Here is a 1515-nt window from a genome sequence, read left to right on the forward strand (position 1 = left end):
CAATCCCTTCTCCATTCTCCTCTTGGGATCTTGGGCACGCACGCACATGCACCTGGCGTGAGTTTTAAGCCACCGGGTCCGGGACGTGAACCACGGTTGACTATGTGGGAGTCCAGCCACACAGCCATTACGCTAACTGCTGGTTCCCTTGCATACTTGTTCTTAATCAGGTTTCTGAATCCCAAGGTTCTAGTCGTGTGACCCTTTTCTTTTCTTTCAAAAATTTTAGTTTGCTAGAGGACACATGAACTTGACCGGGGGGTGGGTGGGTAGTGAGAAAGCACCATCCATGGGGCCTGGTCACACTGCAGTCCCTTCTCCTTCATTTCTCCTTTTGGGATTTTGGGCATGCAAGCACACACGTTTCTCAAGCCTCCAGGCTAGGACTGAACTGTCATCTGGCCATATGGAATCCAGCAAACTTAACCATCCACCACCAGTTTGTCCTTGTCACTCTTTTTCTTAAAAATCTTCATTGGGTTCCCATTTATTGCATTTTGTAAAAACTAAAGCACTGATAAATAAACCAGATTTTCATTTGTCAGAGGGTGTGCGAGGTCACCAGAGAGAGAGGAGAGAGTACCTCTCTCCTTCCAATAGGGCATGGTCAGTCACAATCCTTTTTATCCATTCCTCCTTCCCTAAGGATTTTGTGCACTTGCACACTAGGTACCGGTGTGTTTTTCAAGCTGCTGGGGCTGGGATTCCAAATAGCGTTGACCATATGGAATCTGCTTTCCACCTCAGTGCTAACCACTTAATCATTTAACCACTTAATCACTGTACTACCTCTGACTCAATAAATTGGAATCTTACATTGTAATCAAGGCAGTTTAGGAAATGCAGATACCTGAATTAAAATCTTCAGATGTATTTAAACAACAAAACCATAAAACTATGCAGGAGCATCTGATGCATTTGGTTGCTGGATCAGTGGGATTATTAGAACAAAGCACAAAGTTTCAACCCGATATTTAAGGCCCCTCACAGTGGCTCTCCAAGGTACCTTTCCAGCCCCATTTCTTACACATCAGTGTAAATGGAATTCTTGCTGACTGTCCTGAGTGCCCCTCAACAGCTTCCAGTTGCATCTTTTGATCTTTGAAGCCCAGTCTCTATGAAACATTCACAGCCAGACGTGATCCCTGAACTCAATTCTATGAACTGATTTTCTGCCTTATTTCATACTTTCGGATTCCCCAGCACCCTCACCCCCACCCAATCCCTACTGTGATGTCTGTCAGCAGACACCTGGTCTTCATTCGCGCCTACGGAGCCTTTTGCACGTTGTGGCAAAGGTGTTAAGCACGCATTTGTAGGATCAGTGCCATCCCCTGACTTGATAATCACGCTACATGTAGTGTCGTTAACTATTCCTGGCTTATAGTGGGCTTTCAGCACGTGTCTGTGGATTCAATGAGCAAGTGAACGGAGCCCAGCCTGACAAGGCCCAGAGAACTACCAATCCCAGGGGACATTGCGCGAACGACGGCGGGCGCGGTGACGTAAGGGGGC

This window comes from Tupaia chinensis, unplaced genomic scaffold (assembly GCF_000334495.1).
Source record: "Tupaia chinensis unplaced genomic scaffold, TupChi_1.0 Scaffold000316_1, whole genome shotgun sequence".
Taxonomy (NCBI): Eukaryota; Metazoa; Chordata; class Mammalia; order Scandentia; family Tupaiidae; genus Tupaia; species Tupaia belangeri.